The following is a 25,429-nucleotide window of genomic DNA, read 5'->3' on the forward strand; positions in this document are numbered from 1 at the left end:
TTTGCTTTCAGACGCTACACGCCAATGGAAATCTGTCCGATGGAGCATAAAATGTGATTAATATGGAGAGGCCACCTGGAGCACTCAGTGGATTTTCAGTTGTGGTACCGGCGTGCAAATGCAAGCTTTCAGCGCCAATGAACAGCAGTCAGCATGGGTGCAGGGACCAGGTGCCTACTGCGGAAGCCCATACGTTGTCGAGGAAACATTGGTGGCAGGCCTTGGTTCGTCTGGGCGGTCAGCTGCACAGAAGATGCACGTCTATTCGCCAGCACACACATCTGCACCTATCGCTCACCTGTGCCGCCTACTGCCCGTAGTGCGACACAGTTACCTCGGAGCCGGATTAGAATACCGAGATTTTGCCACGCACTGTTTACTTTACATACAGTGGCATGTGAAAAGATTACAGATTCTGCCGTTTCGGAAATGCTTCCACCCTTGGGAAGAAAGCCAACGATTATGTCCCGTTGGACGTCACATAAATCGCCCCCCCCCCCCCCCAATTCATCACGTACTAATGCTATCACCTGGCGTCTATGAGTTATTACACGTTGATCTCGAAAATAGGAGTTGGTCACATTAATATGACTGGACCTATTATTATTATTACTATTATTATTATTATTTCTTTCTTTTGTCAGACGTTATGTCTGGTCAAAAATGGAAAGTGACGCGGACCTTGATCAAGCGTGACTTTCATTTAACTGTACGGTATATGTTATATTGCATTTAGGAACTTTCGGGTAATTGAACATGTATCAATAATTACGGATTTCTGTAGTTGTATATATAAGTTTGGATGTAGCTGTATTGCATTGATGTACTGGTGGATATTGTGTGGTATGACTCCTGTAGTTGATAGTATAATTGGTATAATGTCAACTTTATCCTGATGCCACATGTCCCTGACTTCGTCAGCCAGTTGGATGTATTTTTCAATTTTTTCTCCTGTTTTCATTTGTAGATTTGTTGTATTGGGTATGGATATTTCGATTAGTTGTGTTAATTTCTTCTTTTTATTGGTGAGTATGATGTCAGGTTTGTTATGTGGTGGTGTTTTATCTGTTATAATGGTTCTGTTCCAGTATAATTTGTATTCATCATTCTCCAGTACATTTTGTGGTGCATACTTGTATGTGGCAACGTGTTGTTTTATAAGTTTACGTTGTAAGACAAGCTGTTGGTGTATTATTTTTGCTACATTGTCATGTATTCTGGGGTATTCTGTATTTGCTACTATTATACACCCGCTTGTGATGTGATCTGTGATCTACTGTTTCTATTTATTGTTTGCAAAGTCTGCATTTATCTGTTGTGGTATTGGGATCTTTAATAATATGCTTGCTGTAATATCTGGTGTTTATTGTTTGATCCTGTATTGCAATCATGAATCCTTCCGTCTCACTGTATATATTGCCTTTTCTTAGCCATGTGTTGGATGCGTCTTGATCGATGTGTGGCTGTGTTAGATGATACGGGTGCTTGCCATGTCGTGTTTTCTTTTTCCAATTTACTTTCTTCGTATATGTTGATGTTATGTGATCTAAAGGGTTGTAGAAGTGGTTATGAAATTGCAGTGGTGTAGCCGATGTATTTATATGAGTGATTGCTTTGTGTATTTTGCTAGTTTCTGCTCGTTCTAGAAAGAATTTTCTTAAATTGTCTACCTGTCCATAATGTAGGTTTTTTATGTCGATAAATCCCCTTCCTCCTCCTTTTCTGCTTAATGTGTTATTATTATTGAAACTTCCTGGCAGATTAAAACTGGGTGCCGTACCGAGACTCGAACTCGGGACTTACCATCTGAGCTAACCAAGCACGACTCACGCCCCGTCCTCACAGCTTTGCCAGTACCTCGTCTCCTACCTTCCAAACTTTAGAGAAGCTCTTCTGCGAACTTATTATTATTATTATTATTATTATTATTATTATTATTATTATTATTAATATTATTATTATTATTATTATTATTATTATTTCGTTGTTGTTCAGTTGTCTAAACGTGTGTGTAGCGTTGCCAGGTTACTTGCTACAGTAAAATTTTCTTTGCCTTTGCTAGAGCCGTCTTTCAAGTTTGCAGGGGCCACAGCTAGTTGGCGCTATTGGACTGCGACATTACTGTTCTTTCAAAATGTGCCGTTTGTTACTCTTAAAACTAACAAGGAGAGCTCCCCAGCGGTGGGATCGACTTTTTGAAACCAAATAAGCGGTAGTGTAATAACTTAAGATCCCCCTTATCAGACCCTGCATCCAGGTGGGCCTCCGTTTGCAAGTAACTGACGGAAAAGATTTCGGAATTTTGCGTGATGCTACATAGCGTTAAGGAGGTCGTATTCCATAGTCTGGTTACGTGTCACAATGGTTAGGATAGAAGCTTAACTATGCCTCGTCAGTTGCAGTAATTTTTTTTATTTTTAAATCTTTATCGAAATGGCTTTGATGCCTATTTTTATTCAATTTATTGGTTTAAATGTAATTTGTTTCGTTCTATTCCTTTGTAACATCGTTTTAATCACCATATGAACTTTTCCATTTGTTTAATTTTTCTTTATTTTTTTCTTTAATTTTTCTTTATATCATTCTTCTTCCAATCGGAATTTTTGTGAATGTGTATTTTATTATACCTATCTGTTTGACTATTCAATTATTTCAAAACTCCGATATATTAATTAAAAACAAAAGACGAAATAATCTATTTATATTGACAGTGCATTAGTGTGAAAAATGTAGTTTTCATTACAAGACGTGCCTTTTTTGCATGGTAATCGACATACAAATATTTAAAACATAACCTAAATTCTTTGTGCACTATGGAAATAATAGTGTAGATGAAGATTTAAATGAGAGAAGGTTTTATAAGTAAAATAAAATCCAAGCAAAGTGAGAAATCGATATAATGAACACAATAACGTAGACGAAAATACAGGCTCATAAAAACAGGAGAAATTAGATCGGAATTGATACATGAAGACAAGTAAAAGTTCACGAACAAATATTTACAGTGGAGAAGGGATGATAAGAAGAAAAATTAGACCAAATGAAGAAGTTCTTATCACTATTTAATCACGTGACCGAGGAGTGGAAATAAAAAAAAATTATATTTACATCAATTTACATCAATAATCAAATGATTATCAATGTCACTTCGGCAAAGACCTAAAATAAATTTCTTTCTCTGGTGAGATTCGAACCCACAACCTCACGCATGTGAAGCTAGTATCCTTTCCACTACCCTGAAACCAACCTATGTCATTCGGCTTTCTTCATGCTATCGAGTCTCTCAGAAAATTCCGAATTTCTTTTCTCGTCAGTTCCTCGCAAACGTCGACTCACCTGGATGAATGGCTGCAGTGTGTAATACTTGGGTGCTTAACCTACATAACCGTGTAGATTGTTTCAAAAAGTCGATCCTATCGCTGGAGAAATATCTATTGATATGGTGGTGGACACACATTTAATAGTGTAGCCATAGTAACATAAACGGACAGAAACCTGCACGATCTAAGCAACGAGGAACGACCTCGTACTTAGTCCAAAGGAAAATCTCCAGAATTACTAGAAAACTTGTAGCCAATGCACCAAGTCCCCGGCAGTCATTTAGTCCGCGGCGACTGCTGAGAACCTACAGACCAGTCATTAGGATTCGCACTCGACTACTTCGATGTTACACGTTCGGTGTCCTACTCTATGGAGCTGAGTCATGGACTGTCTTAGGCATTTGAAATACGATCGTATCGAAAAATATTATGGATACCATCGACAGATATAGTCAAAAATATGGCGGTACAAAGACGCATAAATTCTCAACAGCATCCAGAGAGCAAAACTAGATTGTTTTGGTAGCGCAATTCCGCAACAATAAATAAAACCTGTTGAAATTAATAATTCAAGGAAACATTAATGGCCGGCCCGTGTGGACGAGCGGTTCTAGGCGCTTCAGCCTGGAATCGCGCGACCGCTACGGTCGCAGGTTGGAATCCTGCCTCGGGCATGGACGTGTGTGATGTCCTTAGGTTAGTTAGGTTTAAGTAGTTCTAAGTTGTAGGGGACTGATGACCTCAGATGTTAAGTCCCATAGTACTCAGAGTCATTTGAACCATTTCTTTTTTTATAAAGATTATTGGCATACGTGATCCACGACGCACAGGATTATCCTGGCTAAATAACTCAAGCCAGCAGTTTCGGTTCAGCACTGAATCGATGTTCCGAAAAACCATGGACGGACATCAGATCATGCTACCGATCGGCAGTGTTATTGGAGGACGAGGCTCTTAGAGAGGAAGAATGACAATACAGGCAATGCTTAAAACTTACATAAATGCTCACCATTAAATCTAATATTCCACTCAAATAATCGCGTTAGCTGCAAATAAAATTAATCTGCAACTGCCATACAGTTAAAATTTTTTGAACCTAGTGCTGTTAACAGCATTCATGTCAACACTTATTTTGATCAATGTACGTATTTTTTGAGACATCCATTGTACAGAAAAGTAATGTTGACATGTTTTATGTGAAAACTCACAACGCTTTTTAAATAAAACAAACTTCATTAACATTCTACATTGTATTCTTCACGTCTATAAATTTATTTCTCAACGCACTCACCCTGGGAACCAGCACAATTTCCCCAACTACATACTATTTTGTTGATACCGTCACAGTATAATGTTTGACTATGTTAACAGAGCCACAACCTTACCTCTGCTTGCACCGCTTGAAACAATTGAAGTCCTCGAAGGTTTTCTTAGTTTTGCACAAAGACGAAAATCGAGACTGTGTGTAGTATGATCGACGGCAGTGAACCAAGGACGTCGGCTTGCTGCAGATGCCGCAGCGCTCGTGTGTAGTTTGGCACTGCCGTGCTTAAGGAGAGTGCGCTCCACATGCGGACGAAGTCTTCGAATCCGTGTTTTTAGTTTTGTGAGCTCTTTCTCACCCGCCAGCATAGTCGCGTCAAACACCGCTATGTTACGCAAAATCGGAGCCCTCTAGCAGCAGAGGGCTGCAGATATCCATAGTAAAGATGTAGAATGTTACTGACTTTATCAAATAAAACAGACCGAGTCATTATCTTCTCAGCACGCCGTCGTGTTATACACACAAAAATAAAAAATAAATTGTTTCCGAGCAAAGTATGCTGTATTCTTAAGTGAAGATCTTTGTAATGTACATCTGTAGTAAACGTTATGCTGGTGATATATGGTGACAATTCGTATTTATATTTACAATGAAAAGAGATTGACCAGTGGGCAACAGGCAACTAAAACGCAAGTTGCCAGATGGATATTAACTACAATACCGCCCATGCTGCCACGATAAGTAGGAGGTTTGGTTTCCCGATTCATGTCGCCGTGTAACTGCCGCTCGTGGCGATACATTAAAGAGCTCTCTGTCTTCTTGTCAGAGAGCCAGTACCCAGATTCACTCTAAAGAAATAAAGACGCGAATTCTGTGCGCCACATTTGAAGATGATCCTGAAACGGCTCCAAAACTAGTTAACTCGAACTAAAATAAATTCCATAAGTGAGTTGTTGCAGTTTTCCACATTTATGTTCAGTACACATTCACAGGCACTTGAACAGTGGTTCCCAGCCTTTCTTAGACCATTGCTCCTGAGTGCAATCAGACATTTGCCAGTACCCCCTCCCCTACCCCCCCAACCTGCCGCCTGTGCCCTTCCCTCCCCCTGCCACCCCTCCCCACCACATTATCACTGACTTTGGCACATAAATAAACTGTACAGTGAACAACTTTTCTAGGAACACTTTTATTTTTAAAATCATGAGAGGTGGAGGGTATTTAGTTTGTGTGTGTGTGTGTGTGTGTGTGTGTGTGTGTGTGTGTGTGTGTGTGTGTGGAGGGGGTGGGGGGCGATATTAGACTGAATGACGAAGGAATTCGTGATGCATTTCAAGTGCTACCCACAACTACTTCTAAGATAAGAAAGCACACTATCCAAAATAAGGATAAACACTTGTTACAAAATCGCTCCTCTTGCTCAACCTCTCTACAGTACGGCACTTGCTTGACCAGCACATTGCAACCTCAATTAAAATCAACCGAGCGAAAATGTGTACACTTACTGGTTATAAATCACTTGATTGTTGCGCTCCTTACTTCTGAAATAGAAGACTTCAGGCTTTTAAATCTCGGTAGCCGTACACAACATGTGAAGCTATTATCCTTTCCATTACGCCTCACAACCAACTAATGCCACTCAGCTTTCTTAATGCTACCGAGTGTCACACAAAATTCAGAATTTCTTCTGTCGTCAGTTACTGGCAAACGTGGACCCACCATTATGAGTGGCTGCAGTGTCTTAACCTACATAAGCGTACAGATGGTTTCAAACGAAGTGTTACTTGCAGAGGAGTAGGATCACGAGCTATCGGCCTGGCAATTGAGTTGGAGTTTGGCCGAAGCAACTCTAGGCACGAAGGAGATAATGATGTGTCCCCCCGAGAATAATTTTGCCTGGGCTGTAAGCGGCGCACAGCTCAGCGTTTGCAGAGTTGCCAATTACATCTCACACCGGGAATATTATTATTAAGCCCAGTTCCACAGCAGCGAATGGAAGCGAACGCAACCGTACGAACATTTGCAGACCACTTGCCAGTATTCACTACCTTTCGTCTAAGAGGTCTGTTCAAAAAATTCCGGAACTTTGTCCACAAAATTTTTCCACGCTTACCTTCACTTATTTGTATATGATCTCCCCCACGACTGATGCACCGCTCCCAGCACCGTTCCCACTTCCGGGAGCAGACTTGGTTCGCCTTTCGTTGGACCGCGCGTCTATCGTCACAAATCTTCGTCCTCTCAACTTGGTTTTCAACTTTGGAAATAAAAAAAATGTCTGCAAGGGCCAAGCTGACCTGACAAGCTTTTTTTATTTTTTGATCGTTGAGAACATTTCCCTAGCCATTGTGAAGACTGAACCTTGTTCTCAACGTCATAACTGCAGACCCACGTCTCGTCACCAGTTGTAATTTTCTTAAGGAGCATCTCGTTCTCATTTGGGTGATCCTAAAGCTCTTCTCAGATTGCGAGGCGGAGGTCTTTCTGCTCTTGACTCATGAGCCGTGGCACGAACTTGGCGGCAACACGATACATTCCAAGATGCTGTATTAGGATTTCACGATCCAACTGCAATGTTACATTCTTCTGCAATCTCTCGGACAGTCAGTCTTCGTTCAGCACGCACAGTTTCGTTGACGTTCCTGACACAAGCGTTGTTGGCAGAAGTCGAAGGACGTCCTGGACGAGGGTCGTCTTTAACTTCTGTCCGGCCGTTTTTCAACCGTGTGAACCATCCGAAGCACCGAGTACGGCTTAAGCAGTCATCACCATAGGCTTCCTGCATCATTTGATGTCTCTCTGTAAAGGTGTTCTTGAGTTTAGCTTTTACGTTCCTATGGGACCAAACTGCTGAGGTCATCAGTCCCTAGGCTTGCACCACCTACACACACCCATGCCCGAGGGAGGACTCTAGCCTCGGACGGGGGGCAGCCGCACGAACCGTGGCAAGGCCCCGCAGACTGCGCGGCTACCCCGAACAGCGGCTTTCTTGAGTTTCACGCAAAATTTATTGCAGGCGCATTGCTCCTCTAACTATCCCCTCTCGAAGTTCGCCAACTGTGCGACACAACGTTCTACTCAATACAGCACTGAACAATAAGCTAACAGACATACAACAATGAAACTTCCCGCAGTTACACATTAAGCACACGCGTGTGCAGGGATGTCAACTGCATTTCGCTCCAACACGCCCTTGGCGCGAAATTACGAATGTTCCGAAATTTTTGCAACACACATCGCATATTCAGAATTTAGGGTATGTTCTAGAAATTTTGCAAGTAGGCTTTCTCGGGACAGCTTACGTGTATCTTCAGGCATCTTCCAATTTCTTCAGCATCTCTGTTACATTCTCCTGTGGGCCAAACAAACCTGTAACCATTCGTGCTGACTTTCTTATGAACAGTTCAGTATCTCCTGCTAGTCGTATATGGGTCAAGTCCCAAACACTGGAGCAATATTAGAGTATGGGTCACACCAATAGTTCGAAAAAGATCATCTTTGTGCACTGACTATATTCCCCTTTAATTCTAACAATGAATTACAGTCCGCCACCATCTTTACCTTTGACTGAGACAATGTGATGGTTCCATTTCTTACTTGTTTTTGAGTCATCAGTCTTCAGACTGGTCTGATACGACCCACCATGAAGGACGTAGTTGCCAAGTGCTACTCTGATGAAGAAGTTGGCGCAGGTGAGGTTCTGCGCCAACCTCTTCATCTCCGAGTTCCATTTGGCACCTACGTCGTAAATTGTTTTCTGTGTGTATTCCAATGTCTGTCTTCCTTTACAGTTTTTGCCATCTACAGATCCTTCTACCACCGTGGAAGTTACTCAGTGATGTTCTATCATCCTGTCCCTTCCCCTTGTCAGTGTTTTCCTAATATTCCTTTCCTCCCCGATTGTAAGGGGAGCCTGTTCATTCTTCACCCCATTAGTCCACGTAACTTTCAACATTCATCCCTACCGCCACATTACAAATGCTTAGATTCTCTTTTGATCTGGTTTTCCTGCAGTCCATATTTCACTACCATACAATGCCGTGCTTCCAACGTATATTCTCAGAAATTTCTTCTTCGAATCAAGCCCTACGTTTGATGCTTGCAGATTACTCTAGGTCAAGAATGCCATTGCTGGCCTGCTTTTTACGCCCTCCTTTCTCTATCCGTCATGGTTTATTTAACTATCTCGGCAGAAAAATTTCTTAACTTCATCTACTTCGCCGGCCATGGTCGGCGATCGGTTCTAGGCGCATCAGTCCGGAACCGCGCAACTGCTACGGTCGCAGGTTCGAAACCTGCCTCGGGCATGGGTGTGTGTGATGTCCTTAGATTAGTTAGATTTAAGTAGTTCTAACTTATAGGGGACTGATGACCACAGATGTTAAGTCCCATAGTGCTCAGAGCCATTTTTGACTGTTGCAGGGTGCTCACTTTCAGATGAATCACGCCCTACACGCCAACGTCTAACTGTCACTTGAAAAGACCGCTCGTCACCGTGCAGTGGACGCCAAGTCGCAGAACTGGCGTGGAAATTCCAGCCTTCGTCGCCGGTGAACAGCAGTCAGCATAGGTGTATGGACCAGGCGTCTGCTGTGGTGACCCACACGCAGCATTTTTCGCCGAGTGGTCTTTGAGGAGACACTATCGGTAGCCCCTTGGTTCACGTGCGTGGTCAGTTGCTCAGCAGTTGCACGTTATTCACCTGCAGCTTTCTTTAACTCCTGTCATCTGTGGCCCGTGGGGCACGTCGCAAGTATGACGAATTATGAGAAAGACTGCACTGTGTAAGGGAAGCTACTGGGATGTCCCATAACCATGGCACAAGTTCAGGGATTCAGCTGCGCGAAGAGATTTTGAAAGTGACTGAAGTTATTTAGAAAATTGATAATAAATCTGTTCCCGACAAATGAATCCGGGTGATCAGTTACGAAGAAGGGGAGAAAATTTGTGAAAATAAATCTCTTCTTATGGAGGGACATTTCAGAGTCGTTCGAAACAACTGAAGCAACTGTACACCATTGCATATTGATATCTGAAGCACGGAAGACTAGCTTTTTTACCAGAGGAAAGCCAAAATAATTGTGAAATATTTTTTTTCTGGACCGAGAAATGTCATAACTGGGTTGTCATTTAAAACTGCAGTGCTAGACTTCGAAATGGCTGCAAATTAAGCTATGAAAACAGTGTTCTCCGAGACATATATTTCCAGTTGTAATTTTCATTTCAAGCAATGCCTCTGGAAGAAATACAAGAACTGGAATTAGTGGAGAAATACAGGGATGAAGAAGTAGTTCGATTGTCTTGCCGCATGTATGCTGCAGAGCACATCTTCCACCGGACTTCCTTCATGAGTCATGGATGGTAATAGCGTAGGAAATACCCAGTGGAGGAAAGATCATGAAATTCGTAGACTATATGGTCAGTCAATAGATGGAAAATCCTAGTGCACCAACTGAAATGCAGAATTGGTGAAGACAGACAGTCCACCGACATTATTTCGAAACAAATTCACTCTCAAATAACTTGCCTTCGGCAGTGTTAGGTAATACATCGATACCTAACACAGCAGTAGCTTAGTTATCTGTGTGTCGGGAATTTATGTCGAAGTGATTTCGGTCGGCTATCTACCGTCATCAATTCGATGCACAGGACCACGAATGCTGCCGAAGTTTGGCATATCAAACCATACTCTTCAATAAGGCAAAAGTATCTGAACCTACAATTTCTGATCAATAAGCTAAAGGAGGATGCAGTAAAATCAAAACTTGAAATTAAAAAAAAAAAAATAATAATAATAATCCGTGGCCAGCCTCTGCAATGACAGAGGTAAAAGATACATATGTCTTGAGAAAGAGTTAAAAGATCTTTTAAGAATACATAATGACTCGGTGGATTTAAGACGTTTAAAATTTACAACATTCCTACGAAAAGTTCGTAAAATAAGACAGGAAGTAATGCTGTAGAATGGTAAAGGTAAAAAAAATAAATATTTTTTTTAAAACACGGCTATGCACTATGTGCATGGACAGTCTTATGTCTAGATAAAATGTGGAGGGGCGTTCTTATTACAAAACGACAGGTAGAGCCTCCCCATTGTCGCGGCTTCCTTTGCAGGCCGGAGAACCCGCAGATAAAACGTATGTGGTCAGAAACACCGCGATGACTCACGGGTCGCCAAGTCGACGGCCGCAGAAGCCCATGACACCCTTCAAGATGCGGCGAGGCATCTCGTACAGCAGTTATTTGAGAGTGAATTTATTCCTCGCTACTCATGAGACGTCATCAAACTGATCTTCCTGCTGCTGGAGTGTCTACTTCGAGTATGAGGGAATCCCGAAACGTTACATCTTATTTTTGTTCTGCTCTCCGTTCCACACCTTCAAGGACCCACTTCTTTTCTGTGGTACTCGAACACTTGTACTTCTTCGATGTCATTTTCGCGACGGATTTATGTACCGTGCTTATGCTTTATTGAGAAAACACGGGAATTTTTCGAAGTGTATAGGGGTGAAACGATCATCTTAATAACCTATAAAACAATTCCAGATATCGAGTATTACGTACCGGCTGACACTTCATTACAAAATGTTTACGGGGTTGTCTGTTATGACAGTCGCTTCCGTTTATGGAATGTACCGAACACAGGAGGTTTCTTCGATAAATAGAAGTTCTTACATGGGTCTTGAAAAAACGACCGAATTACAGAGGTTCAAATAGTGAGACTCCACTGCGTGTAACTGCATAGGCAGATTTTCGGTCCCTGCAAATAATTGTAACGCAACTAAGGACATTATAGCGACACGAACGTCAGCCGCGTAAATAAGTCGTACAGTAAGTGGACATCCAGCGGACGCAGGTAAACACTTCCTGTTATACCATGCTACTGCTGCCTCGGCGTAAACACGGAGGACAGCACGAAGGGCTCTACGTCCACTAGCTGGACTCCAGAGCAGGAAACAGCCGGGGTCCTCGGTGGTCTAGTGGTAAGGGGTCTGGAACGTTCCAGCGCCTCGGCTGGGGCTATTCGCCCCAGCCGGGCCTGGGTTCTATCCCCGGCCGGCGCTGGAATTTTCAGACTTCCGAATACTAGCCTCCACCTCTGCCCTGGCATGTGGCGCATGCCGGGCACCCCCGTGGGGTCCGTGCTTCGGATCCCGCGTGGGGCTCACTCCCACACTACAAACTAAACCTGATTATGCTGCTGCGAACATTTTGAATTTTAATTCACACACTTTCTTCACTAGACTTCATCTACATATATTTTAAGGTACTTAATATACCTCACTATCAAAAGAAACTGCATGGTATCATTAATATTTGTGGGATTACAACTACGAAATAAAAACCCTGCAAAAAAAATAAATAAGATTTTGCTTTCCTTCGTATGCTGAATACTGCTAAGGTAAATACCCAAACATCTGCCATTTTCTTGTAGTTAACAGTCAATATTCGAAAAAAAAAAGTTTATCACACTGATTCATATATTACATACTGTATTTCACACATTCTCAGTGCTGAAAAAGCAGTAAGTATTTCAAAGTCATAAGAAAATGCAAAATATTAAAACAATAGCAAATCACAAGCCAACAATGTGTTCTTTTTAGTATCATGATTGACTAAGCGATAAATAAATTCTGTATAAGATATCGTTTCGTAACAGCTGACAATACCTTTTAAATATACATTGTTTTCACTAATTGCATTTTCAAAAACGAACACACGCCTTTTTTTTTGTCAAATTATTCTAGTGTCAAAATGAGATATGACACAGGTCACTAATGAGATAAACTCTTTTTTTTGAATGAAAAACGATATTTCTCGTGGTTTTATTAGAGGTGAATGCTGAATCAAACAGATAACACTTAACATTAATAAGAGGAATTTCTTGGCGATTTTACTAACACGTCCATATATTTAATATAATATTTCGATTAATAGTTATATGACAACCTCTCTGCCTCTACTTTTTGTAAAAATATCTTGTGGATCAGGAAATAAATTATATTACTATCTCTACAGGTTAAGTCTAGTTGAATGAGAGAGATTGTAAAGGCCATAGCCAAACATGCAGAATGTTACCTTCTCTGCAAGGCGTTTGCCATCAGTAATGAGTGAAACTGTAAAATAAGAAAGACGGATGACAAACGTCTATTATTGCTGTACTATTATATCACTAACGTTGCATTGCAAGAAACTTACTTACAGTTTCCCTTGCTGTTAAAAATTCTGGAACCCACAATACCGTGCGATTATTTTGGTACCATTTAATGTAACAGTAGCTCCGACACCTCACTGCGCAGAGGAAATTGAACCTAAATTTCGTATTTTTGTTAATGAGAGAGAGAGAGACTGTCTGCTAGTATGGCTGTTTCTTTTGCTATTAAATTCCGAGCCACATATCCATGCTTAAAAGTGTGGACAAAACTTTTAGTAATACTAAATTACCAAGAGGGAATGAAGAATGTAACATGCTGCGTACATTAATGTTACTGGAGATGTAGTTTGCATTATATGTTAAGAGAACAGAATTATTTTGTAACGTGTGAAATACACAATGATACGGTAACAGAGAAACCGAACAGTGATGCCATAGTCTGTTTTGTAATAATAGTGTAAAGGAAGAAATAAACAGCAACTAGACATTTCAGTCACTCAATTTTCACGGCCATTTTGCGGTTCATTACTTTGCTACTAGGAATCGCTACTAGTCACTCACACACTCAGTTATCACTTAGCTGCTAGGTGTCACTACTAGTCCCTCGCACATTCAGTTATCACTTCACTGCTAGGTGTCACTATTAGCCCCTCACGCATTCAGTTATCACTTCGCTGCTAGGTGTCACTACTAGTCACACACTCAGTTATCACTTCACTGCTAGGTGTCACTACTAGCCCCTCGCACACTCAGTTATCACTTCACTGCTAGGTGTCACTACTAGTCCCTCGCACATTCAGTTATCACTTCACTGCTAGGTGTCACTATTAGCCCCTCACACATTCAGTTATCACTTCGCTGCTAGGTGTCACTACTAGTCACACACTCAGTTATCACTTCGCTGCTAGTTGTCACTACTAGTCCCTCACACATTCAGTTATCACTTCACTGCTAGGTGTCACTACTATTCCCTCACACACTCAGTTATCACTTCGCTGCTAAGTGTCGCTACTAGTCCCTCATACACACAGTTGTCTATAGTGCAGGCTTCGCTACCAGAGGGCTCTATCAGCACCGGCCAGGACTTACTCTGTCGGCGTTTGCTGCTTCACTCCTCAACATCTATGCCAGCTGACGTGACTTCTAAATCTTCAGACTAAACGAAAAAACTAACATCAATACCAAATAAGGCAAATAGTGATAAGTGCAAATACTACCAAACCATCACTTTCATACGTCCTGGCTGAAAATGCTGATCCATAATATTTACAGAGGAATGGAACACACTAGAGAAGACGAGCTAGAGGAAAATCGATTTTGAGAGAACACATTAGCCGCTAGAGATCGGTTGAAGAAATTCAACCCGTATTTATAACATCTATAGATGTAGAAAATAACTTTTGACAGTTTTGACCAGAATATACAGTCTGAATTTAAGATGCAACCAGGGATAAAATACAGTGAGCGGCATGTTATCTAGAACTCGGCCAGAAATCAGACAGCAGTTGTAAGACTTAAAAGGAAGCTGGTAATTGATAGTTGAGAAGTGAGAGAGAGTGAGTGAGTGAGTGAGTGAGAGAGAGAGAGAGAGAGAGAGAGAGAGAGAGAGAGAGAGAGAGGGGGGGGGGGGTCTAGCCCCTTATTCCATGTTATTCACTTTGCATACAGAATGTTTCACACGTCATGCTACACACTTATCGAGTCTGTAGAGGGGACCTAGCTGATGAAGTTTTACATAGGAATCGATGTCTGGAAACGTTATCCAGCGACGCTACAGAGTATAAAAGTAGCAGGCGCTGCAGTCCGTAAAATATGTGTATACAGGGAGATCCAATGAAGACGTTACCAATTTTCTATGATGATGGCGATGGATAAATGTATCAATTTGAGGTTATGTCCCTATAACAGAATATTAGAAGAGAAGACATCCCTGATATGTGCGACAGTATGTACCGGTAGCGTTGTAGCTCAAATGTAGGGCAGGAAACTTTCAAAGGTGGTAGTATGGACCGAAAGAAGAAAACAATGTCCAGTGCACATGGGCTGTAAAATGCATACCTAAGAGCTTCGAGGCCTTGTTCGGCATAAAACATATCTCCACTATTCAATAAGTGCTCATAGCTCCTCAGGTATGCATTTTGCGGCCCATGTTTACCGGACATTTTTTCTTACTTTGTTCCATACTAACACCTTTGAAAGTTAGCAACAACAGTACCAGTACTTGTATTCCACAGTCACATTTATGATAACAATTTTCCCTTGTAACTTTCGACTCATTCGTTTCCGGTACTGAGGCCATTACCTCAAATTGATACATAAACAAGGCATCACACACTATTTACATACATTTGCCGGAGCTGGCGCCTGTATTTTGATGCTCCTTAGCCTCGTTAGATGACGTTTGCAGGCATGAGTTACTATGTAAAATTGCAAGCTCTAGAAATGTGAAACACCTTGTATAAAGAAAGCAACATACGAAACGGACGAGAAATTCGGGAAATTAATCGAAGATAAGAACGAAGAAATAGAAGTTATTTCCAAATCGAACTTTCATTTTGCTGCTACTGATCTGAAATTATGTGGCATTTATTAGCGCTGAAGAGGATCGTTCAAACGGTGGTCGAAATGTCGTTATTTTAGTTGTTTCACTGTTTTATAATGAAATCGCCTAGTACCCAAAACGATTTTCTTCAAGTTGTTTGTTGGAATTCTATCGCTTATCTCCGATATTTTCAGTATGATACTAATATTTTTTCCTATATCTAGCAACCTTAATAGTGCTTGAAATGATGAAAATAGTACCAAATACTTTTTGACATGGAGACAGAAACGGTGCTTGGTTTTGATGATAACAATATACAGGAAAATTCAGCCATGTTTCTGCGAAGTTGCATAACGTCGAAATCCTGAAAAACATCCGTATATTTCGAATGTGGTACAATAGCTGTAGGTAGGAGGCGAGGTGCTGCAGAAGTAAAGCTGTGTGGACGGGGCGTGAGCCGTGTTCGGGTAGCTCAAATGGTAGAGCACTTGCCCGCCAAAGGCAAAGGTCCCGAGTTCGAGTCTCGGTCGGGCACACAGTTTTAATCTGCCAGGAAGTTTGATATCGGCGCACACTCCGCTGCAGAGTGAACTAATTCTGGAAAGAGCTGTATAGTTACTGGAGAGATACAGGATGTTCCAAAATTCCCGTTAAAAACTTCTAGGGAACTGAGTGACGATATTTTGAACTGGAACACGTGTATGGAAACGTATATCCGTGCTACAGCCGTATAAATACATCTCCGCTAATGTGGTATGCAACAGGGTAATCATCACTGGAGGGGGTTACTTACGTCGGATCGTATGATGTCATTTGAAGGCTGTCCTACCTCTCTGAACTGGTTCGAGTCTCGTTCATGTGTCTGTGAGTGTTAGAGCAACATTGCTGAGTACACTTTTGCCGAATACACCGACACGAGTATTGTGTGTGGCCAAGCTCACAGTGTTGGAAGAGCTGCTGGTCGCCTTTATGAAGATCGTTGTCCACAACGTTTGACTCCTTGGAAAATATATTTATATGGATATGGTGTCTGTTCTTTCGGACATGTCCGAAAGGACGCTACGAATGTAGTGTGTGGACATACAAGGTGAGAATGTGGGTCTCGCGGGAGGCGTGGGCGAGATAGTACCTGTAGTGTCACTATCCTCTGTGCCCTCGGTGGCTCAGATGGATAGAGCGACTGCCATGTAAGCAGGAGGTTCCTGGTTCAAGTTCCGGTCGGGGCACGCATTTTCACCCGTCTTCGTTGATATATATCAACCAACGCCCGTCAGCAGCTGAAGGTATTAATTTCACTCTGGAAAAGGCCCTCCTGTAAAAACAGTGTCTCTAGATCGATTTTTTTGTTTCTTTGGTTATTAACGAGTGAAACTGTAGAACAATAGATGTACTGGGCCACATCTACACTGAAATGCCAAAGAAACTAGTATAATAATGCGTATTCAAACACAGAGATATGTAAACAGGCAAAATATGGTTCTGCCGCCGGCAACGCCTGTGCAAGACATGTGTCTGGCGTAGTTGTTGGATTGGTTACTGCTGCTACAATGGCAGGTTATCACGATTTAAATGACTTTGAACGTGGTATTATACTCGGCGCAAGAGCGATGGGACACAGGATCTCCGAGGTAGCGATGAAGTGGGGATTTTCCTGTACGACCATTTCACGAGGGCACCGTGAATATTAGCAATCCAGTAAAACAACAAATCTCCGACATCGCTGCGGCCGGAAAAGATCCTGCAAGAATGGAAACTGAAAAGAATCGTTGAGCGTGGCGAAAGTGCAACCCTTCCGCAAATTACAGAAAATTTCAATGCTTAACCATCAATAAGTGTCAGCATGCGAATCATTCAACGAAACATCATCTACATGGGCTTTCAGAGCCGAAGGCCCACTCGTGTACCCTTGCTGACTGCACAGCACAAGGCGTTGCGCCTCATTTGGGCCCATCGCTACGAACATTCGACTGTTGATGATTGGAAACATATTGCCTGGTTGGACGAGTCTCTCTTCAAAATGTCTATAGAGTATGAACGTGTACGGGTATGAAGACAACATCATGAATCCATGGACCCTGCATGTCAGCTGGGGACTGTTGAAGCTGGTGGAGGGTCTGTGACGTTGTGTGGCGTGTGCATTTGGAGTGATGTGGGACCCCTGATACGTCTAGATACAACTCTGGCTGGTGACACGTGCGTAAGCATCCTGTCTGATCACCTGCATCCATTCATGTCGATTGTGCATTCCGACGGATGTGGGTAATTCCAACAGGACAATACGACACCCCAGACAACCACAATTGCTACAGAGTGGCTGCAGGAACACTCTTCCGAGGTTAAACACTTCCGCTGGCCACCAAATTCCCCAAACATCCTGTACGTTTCCAGTACATTGTATAGCATTATCGAGCATATCTGGGATGCCTTACAACGTGTTGATCAGAGGAGACCTCTACTCCCTCATACTCTTACGGATTTATGGGCAGCTCTGCGGGATTCATGGTGTCAGTTCCCTCCTGCGCGACTTCAGCCATTAGTCGACTCCATGCCACGGCGTTTTGAGGCACTTCTGCGTGCTCGCGGGGGGCCTACACGGTTTTTCTTTGGCTCTTCAGTGTAACAAATTACTTGTCAAAGTGACAGCGTTACCAATATGTTTTCAAATGTTTCTAGTATACGGTACGTCTCCGGAGACGGGTTACAATTTAAAATACGAGTATTATGTACTCAGTCCCCCGCACAAGTTCTAGCAGTTAGTGATCGGAATTTCAGAACATCCTGTACGTTTCCAGTAAATTGTGTAGCCGTTGTCGTATTATAACTGATATCTGCAAATACATTTCAGAATTGGTGACAGATCGTTAGGCGCGACTGCAGACGTTCGCAGCGTTTGCCCAGGGGGCGTCTTGGCTACGGCAGCTCTGACGGCCACGAGAATAACCGGAGGTAGAGAGCGCAGCACGGTTAGTTTGAAGGCCACTTTCAACTAATGTTGCCAGAGGTGTCTCTTTTTAGAGATACTACGACTCGCCCCACGTAAGCTTTAAGCGGAAAGCCAAATGCTCCAACTTCTGGCCTCTGCTAACATTTCGAAATACACTATCCTATCAGTAAGTGTACAGACACCCATTAGTGGACATTAATACGCAGTGTGTCCACCCTTTCTCTCTATGGCGGCTTGAACTCTGCTCGGGACACTAAGTGAGGTGCCTGCCGATAATTTACACACCACACACGGAGATAGTATCTACGTCTTTGTTTTTGAACATGCCAGACAATACATTGCTCAGCAAGATTGCCAGGTCTCTCACCAATTTTGAACGTTTCGAACACTATGGGGAGGTTCTTTAAACCAGGTCGCGATTTTGACGACGTAACGAACCAACTGAACTGAATTTGGTACGATATCCGTCAGGAGGTCATCCACTAACTTTATCAATGTCAAGCCGAATGACTGCCCGCGTAAAGGCCAGAGTTGGACCAACACGTTATCGACTTATCAATTTGTGAAGCTCTTTCTCTTGAATTAATCATCCAGTTTTTCTGCAACTGTAATCATTCATTTGCTCCTACACGTACATGATGTGTATCGATTTCCATCGCGCTGGGGTAATTCCTCCGGGATACGTTTATTTTCCTTAGTGTGAAAATATATTTGGAACATGTCATTCAAAAACGTTTGACACGAAATAGAGGGGAGCTGGTTGTTGTTAGGAGAACAGAATGTATTAGACTCGCGGATCATATGGTGTTATTGGCAGTGAGCGAAAGAAGTATGACTGAAATGTTAAAAGAATTAAACAAGACACGTGAGTAAATTGGAATGAGAAAAAGGCAAAATGTCCGGTGTTAAGTGTAAGAACAACTATAATGTTAGGAAGATACAGAACAATTTAGTGTTTTTAGATAACTGCGACGCGCTATTATGGACGACATTGGAAGTAATAAGGAGGTGAAAACACGTATAGCAATTGCCAACGAGACGTTTCATAACAGGAGACTTTTATGTGGGTGCGTTGATAGAGGATAAAATAGGCAGGCACAGTGAGTAATTAGGTGGTGTTGAGTCAGAGAACAGAGAGAAATTTTAAAGGTAGCAGGATGAGGAAACAATTGGCATGGACACTGAATGAGAAGAGATTGTTTATTGATGGTATGGAGGAAATAGTGAATGGAAGAGGAAGAAGAAGAAGAAGAAGAAGACGACGCAGAACATACCAGGTGGTGGACAGTGTAATAGTTGTGAGAAAACAAGAGGGTAACAAATTATGGGACTACATGGAGAGGTACATGTGAAGACCTGCCCTAGGGCAGAACACTCATTATGATGATCATGATGATGATGATGATGATGATGGTGGTGGTGGTGGTGGTGGTGGTGGTGGTGGTGGCGGCGGCGGCGGCGGCGGCGGCGGCGGCGGCGATGACGACGACGACGACGACGAAAAGGAGACTTATTTAGGACATTTTGCAAGACGCCCATTTTCTTGTAATCCAGATTTAAAGCAAAAAATAGGCAGCTTATAATCTGTACTCTACAAACGACCGTGAAGTGCATGGCAGATGGAACTTGCCATTATACCAGTTATCAGGACTTCTTCCCACTCCACTGACAGGTATGGAGCGAGCGAAATGTGACTGCTGAAATGCCTTTGTGCGTGCTGTGCTTAGTCTAATCTGGTCTTCACGCTTCCTACACTTACGATACGTAGGCGGTTTCAGTATATTCCTACATTCATCATGTAACGTCGGTTCTAGAAACTTTCTAAGTAGGTCTCCTCGCGATACTTTGCTCTTCCACGAGATAGTCAGTGTCTATCATCAACTGTCCGTTACTTCAGTTATTTGAACACCTTCGTGACATTCTCCTATGTGTCAAACAAACCTGTGAGCATTCTTTACTGCCCTTTTCTGTTTAAGTTCAATATGCCCTGTTCGTCCTATCTGGTACTGATTGCAATTCCCCAGTATTGTACCAATGAACCGCACGCGCTTTACCTACAAATGTGATCGTTCCATTTCATACCTCTACAAATTTATACACTCAAGTATTTACATGAGTTAACAAATTCCAGCTGCAGCGCACTGAAGCTGTAGTCATCGGACTACGTAGTCTCATTTTGTGAAATGTTGATTTTGTTGATACCGTCACAGTAGAATATTTGACTATGCTAACAGAGCCTCAACCTCACCTCTGTTTGCATGGCTTCGAGCTATAAAAGTCCTCGAATGTGTTCCGTAAGTTTTGGAGACAAATGAAAATCGGATGGGACCAAGTCGGGGCTGTGTGGAGGTGAATCGACGGCAGTGAACGAACGGCATCGCAGTGCTGCAGACGTCGCAGCGCTAGGCTGTAGTTCGGCGTCGTAATGCTGAAGAGGAGGGCGTTCCACGTGCGGACCAACTCTTCCAATTCGTGCTTTCAGTTTTCTGAGCTGCTTCTCACGCACCGACACAGTTACATCACACACCGCTGTGTTACACGGTACAAATCGGAGCCCTCTAGCAGCAGAGGACTGCAGATACGTGGAATAAAAATGTAAAATGTTACTAACGTTGTTTAACCGGAAAGCTCAAGAGTTTTCAAAAAAAACATTGCAAGTAATTACTTCTCAGCACGCCCTCGTGTTATATGCACAAAACTAAGAAACTGTTTCCGAGCAAAGTATGCTATCCTTTTGATTGAACATCTTTATAACGTACATCAGTAGTAAACCTTATGGTGATCGTGAAATTTCGTATTTATATTTACATTGAAAGGCGATTACTCTGTGGCCAATACACAATGACAACGGCAGTTGCCAGGCGGATATTAACTGCAACACCACCCACTTTGCCACGGTAAGTGGAAGAATTGGTTTTCCGACACATGTCGCCATGTAACTGTCGCTCATGGCGATACATTTTAGAGTTCTCTGTCCCCACGTCAGAGAGCCAGTACCCGGCATCACTCTAACGAAATAAAGACGGAAATTCTGTGTGCCAAATTTGAAAATGAGTGAAAAGGTTACAAAACTAGTTAATGGAATTAAAAATATTTCAAAGAGTGAGTTGTTGCAGTTTTCCGTATTTATATTCAGTACACTAGTCACAGGCTCTAGATCATCCTCAGTGGATATGCTTAATCTGTTGTGATACTATTTGAATTGTTGAGAGCGTGATGTGTCCCTCCGAGATTAATTTTGCCTGGGCTTTAAGCGACTCACCGGTCAGCATTTACAGAGCTGCCAACTACATCTCGCACGGGGAATATTATTAGGCTCAGTTTGAACCGCAGCTAACGGAAGCGAACGCAGATCGAACGTGTATTCGCAGTCATTCCCTCTATTGACCACCATTCGCCTATATTAAACATTTAAGGATTCCTCCGGAAATATCCCAAGTAGACTTTCTCGGGATATTTTACGTTTGTTTCCAAGCGCCTGCCAGTTCAATTTCATCGGAAACTCTGTGACACTCTCCAACGGGTTGAGCAAACCTGTGCCCATTCGTGCTGCCCTTCTCTGTATACATTCAGTATCGCCTGGCAGTCGTATCTGATTAGGATCCAAGAACCTCGAGCAGCATTGGGGGATGGGTCGCACGAGTGATTTCTAAGCAATTTCTTTTGTACACAGATTGTATTTTCCTAGAATTCTACCAACGAATGGCAGCCTGCCACCGTCTTTCCCTAAGACTGCGACTATGTGACGGTTCCACTTCAAATCTCCAGTAATTTTTACACCCAGGTATTCATGTGGGTTGAGCGATTGCGAATTTGACTCGCTGATATTATAATCGTAGGATAAGGTTATTTCCTTTTTGTGAACCGAACAATTTTAAATTTCGGGAACATTTAAACCAAGTTGCCAGTCTTTGCACTACACTGAAATCTTATCAGAGCGTGGCTTCTTTCAGACAGTACTTCATTACAGACAACTGCATAATTTGCGGGAAGTGTTAAGTTTCAAATAGACCGCGTAACCACCGCCCCCTTCTCCCCTACAAAATGCTATCTGAAGACTGGAAGTCCCATATGTAAACCACCTTCAGAAGTTCGTTCACTTTCCGTATCAGTTAACGCGTTAAATACTTGACCTGAAGAAGCATAGCCCTTTGCAGTTGAAGAGGCTCTGTTTTAAGAGAAGCTAGTTTTTCGAAAACATCTCAATGTTTATGTAATGAACTAGGTGTTGTACAATGCTATAATTTTTCAGGTACATTCAGCGATGTGTGTGGATACTGTCAGACAAATGTGTTGCGAATACAGTGAGTAGTAAAGAAGTAATAAATTCAAAATTCATGCCTGATGCTGACGCCTTACTGCATGAACAGCTAAAATATAGGAGCGATAAAAGTCTTTGTCCTTTCATCATTCTGTCAGGGATGTCAGCGGAAAAAAATGTTTCGGAAAGCTTCGACATTATGTGTGAAGTTTGTTGGAAGTCGCCAAGTGCTGCCATTCACAAATGCACGGTGAATATAATCTGGATAATTTTCGCGCCATGAAATTATGCTGCCTTAGACGAGTACGCGTTTTTTAACTTTTAACGCCAGACTTACTGCGTTAAACCTATGTCTTTAAATGAAGGACGGAAGGAGGATTGTATTTAATGTGCCATCGATGTCGAGGTCATTAGAGACGGAGCAGGAGCTGGCACTGCGTCAAGGAAGGGTAGAGGAAGTCAGCCGTGCCCTTTCAAAGGAACCATCCCGGCACTTACTTGGAGTGATTTAGGAAAATTACGGAAAACATATCAGGATGGCCGGACGCGGATTTAAACCGTCGTCCTCCCGAATGCGAGTCTAGTGTACTAGTTGACAGCTCGTCGTCTAGAAGCTAGCGTTGCTGCTCTGGATCATGGGATTCCGGGTTCGATTCACGGCTCGGTTGCGTTCTCCGCCCGGGAACTAGGTGTCTGTGTTGTCCTTATCATTTCATCATCATTCGTGAAGGTGGCGAAACTGGACTGTGAAAGGTTGGGGCTTTGTACAGGCGCTGGTAACCGTGCAGTTGAGCGCCCCACAAACCATCATCATCATCATCATCATCATCATCATCATCATCATCATACAATGTACTAACCACTACACCAGCTCGCTCGGTATACATTTAAATGAGTAGATTATGTCAGCATTTTTAGTATTTACATTGACTTCATTCTTCATAAATGAAACCATGAACTACGAGCAGACAAAGGAATTGGGATAACGAATGAGAAATACCTGATTGTGCTTCTGTTTGTAGATGACATGATTCAAGTAAATGAAATGACCTCCAAAGATCTATATACCACCTGAACGAAATATGCAACGAATACAACTTTAAAATTTCTAGTAATAAAACGTAAATAAGTGCACTTCGAGGAAAATATTCAGTCAGATTAAAACTAGTTTTGGATAATCCTGCTTTAGAACAGGTCTCTTAAACCTTCATTTAGGGTACGCTGTAAGATCTGATTTTTACTCTGATACTTAAAATAAATTACACAAATTCTAAGCTGTCTGTGGTACCATTATCCGAAGATTGGGCAATAAAGTACAAAAAGAGATTTTCCCGAAATTCTATAAAGTGGTCGCAGTTCCTGTGTTATGCTATGAAAGCGAAAACATGGGTAAAACAAAACAAAAATTCAGACGGCAGAGATGAGGATCCTAAGAAATTCGAAGGGCTGCAGAACAAGAAATGATTAGGAATGAAGATACTAGAGAAAAATTAAGTATTTTTAACAGAAACTAAAAAATTCAAAAATATCGTGAAGACTGGTGAGAATGCAAAGTCCCAGACTTCCCCAAAATATTCTGAACTACAAGCGGAATGGGAGACGTGATATTCAAAGGCCTCGGACGTGGGAGTAATTTCGTTTGAGAGACTATCCCGCGTGGCGACTATTGAAGTACTTATACAATTCTTAAGTTATACACCAAAATAAGTAAGTTTTAATGTAGTTTACGTTCACTGATGTAAAAAAACGTTTCTCGCTTTCTAAAGTGGGCTATGTTCTTTCTCAGGGTTCAAACTGTCTCCATGCCAAATTTGAACAGTATCTGTTACGCGGTTTAGTCTCGAAAACGAAACAGACTGTGTTACAAAGAAGAAAAACAACTGAGAGAAAGAAGCGGCGTCACCTTCTGCAGGACGCGCCCGTCATTTTGCAGGACGATGTTCGGGCAGGCTTGGTTCAAGTCGTGACTGATTTGTTCGATGTGTGGGGCTGCAAAGCGCCGCACCACACTCCCCGGACTTATGCCCTCGTGAGCTCAGCTTGATTCCTAACGTGAAGAACGAACTTTGGGGTATTCGTTTCGGAGCTGTTATGGAGATTCGTCGGACAATAGACCGCTCCATTCGAACTACCTATACAACTGGAGTAGCTATGGGTATCTTGCTCTTTCGACATCACTGCCGACGGCCTATATACGAGAGCTGTTCAAAAAATATCCGAATTTTTTAATTGTTGAAATCAACAATGGTATCAGGGCGTGCGTGTGCTCATGTTTTCAGGCATACATAGCACACATACCTGATTTTCTCCACTACTTCGGAACACTTGTAAGTGGTACACGTTGGATTTAGTAATGTGAGCAAAATGACGTCGTTGCATCGCATTAGGCTTCAAGCTTGGCGATTCTCAAGTTGAAACAATCGTGTGTTTGCGGACGAAGTAATGGGTACTACACGGCTAAAGGAGTGGTACAACCGTTTCAAAGGTAGCCGCTAATCGATGAAGACAGAAGCCAGTTAAGGTACGACCTCAATATCCGCAAATCGGGTCGTTGCTGACCCCGCAAGATCCCTGGAGAAGCAGAATAGACGAATCACTATCAGAGAAGTTGCAGTCTAATCTAAAGGACGTAAATTCAACTAAATAACTAGGTATTACAATAACGAACAACTTAAATTGGAAGGAAGACATTGAAAATGTTGTGGGGAAGGCTAACCAAAGACTGCGTTTTATTGACAGGACACTTAGAAAACGTAACAGACCTACAAAGGAGACTGTCTACGCTACGCTTGTCCGTCCTCTTTTAGAGTACTGCTGGGAGATGTGGGATCCTTACCAGATAGGACTGACGGAGTACATCGAAAAAGTTCAAAGAAAGGCAACACGTTTTCTACTATCGCGAAATATGGGAGAGAGTGTCACAGAAATGATACAGGATTTGGG

This window comes from Schistocerca piceifrons, chromosome 7 (assembly GCF_021461385.2).
Source record: "Schistocerca piceifrons isolate TAMUIC-IGC-003096 chromosome 7, iqSchPice1.1, whole genome shotgun sequence".
Classification (NCBI taxonomy): domain Eukaryota; kingdom Metazoa; phylum Arthropoda; class Insecta; order Orthoptera; family Acrididae; genus Schistocerca; species Schistocerca piceifrons.